A 1086-nucleotide genomic window follows, 5' to 3' on the forward strand; every position below is an offset into this window, starting at 1 on the left:
GCCCTTCTGGGGTACGCCTTGCCTTCCCACAAAGCTGTCAGAAATTCGTCCGCCACCTCTGCCAATTGTGAACCAATGCCCCTCGCTGACTGCTCCTTCAATTGTTCCATCTCGTCTTGCCCAACCCTTTGGTAATCCCGAAGTGCTATACCGTCGTCCAGTTGTCCATCGAAGGGAAGCATGGCCATAAATGCTCCCAAATTTTCCAATTTTCCTGCTTTTGAAAGGCGATTTTTGAACGCACCATATGTCAAGGTAGCGACTTTTGCATGCGCTCTTTTGAGCACATCTTCAGGGTTGCGCTTTCTGTTCGCCTTTTCCTTTTCAAGGTTGATAAGCTTATTAGCTGAAGCCCATGCTATCCATGACCTTAGGCCACAGTAGCCAGCTAACTGCTTAGCCTGAATCGCAATCTTGCAATATGCAACTGCTGCGCGGACTCTATCTTCTTCCTTGACCTTTAACTCTGGAAGCCGCCCATTTCCCCTCGAAGCTTTGATGTGATCCCTTAACTGTGCGATGGCATTTGCGTCGCGTAAATGTTCGGCCATAATGGCTACGGGACGGGGCTTTCGCTTGGATTGTGGCTCGTCGGATGGTGGTTCATTTGGGGCAACAGCGCGTTTGTTTCTCCGTAACCTTGGTAATTCGACGGTTTCGCCCTGCTGCTCGCCGCACTCGTGCTGCTTTCCGCTTGCGTTTTTTGCCACCCTCGGTGCTTTTTGCCGTGCACTGCGCAGGGTAACGGCTTGCTGCGCATTGTTCCCAGTGACAAATCCTGCGGGATAGGGGGTACCTTCGGACTTCCTCCTTCCTAATCTCCGGGGTCCTGCAACTTTGGTTTGCTGGTCATCGCCTGTGTTTTGCTCATCCGTGTGCTCGTCGCCAGTGTGCTGCTCTCCGGCGTGCTGCTTTTTGCCTGCATCCTTTTTAAGGGAAGTTGAGTTCTGGGGCTGATCGCTCGAGAACGCTATCTCATACGTAATCGGGTCGTGATCATTGCATTCCGCGTTGCAAGGGATATATTCCTCGGACCGATTTGTGGAATCCGTCCAGTTGACCGCTTCGGCCTGAGTGGGAGTGACG

At 52.3% G+C, this 1086-nt stretch overlaps 1 pseudogene across 1 annotated transcript; it reads right to left on the reverse strand.

Moving 5' to 3' along the window:
- Nucleotides 1-145: 145 nt before the first annotated feature.
- On the reverse strand, nt 146-551 carry GGTG_14414 (hypothetical protein; annotated as a pseudogene; the record flags this gene model as incomplete). Its single annotated transcript has 1 exon — nt 146-551.
- Nucleotides 552-1086: the final 535 nt, after the last annotated feature.

The sequence above is a fragment of the Gaeumannomyces tritici genome, assembly GCF_000145635.1.
Source record: "Gaeumannomyces tritici R3-111a-1 unplaced genomic scaffold supercont2.386, whole genome shotgun sequence".
NCBI classification, from domain to species: domain Eukaryota; kingdom Fungi; phylum Ascomycota; class Sordariomycetes; order Magnaporthales; family Magnaporthaceae; genus Gaeumannomyces; species Gaeumannomyces tritici.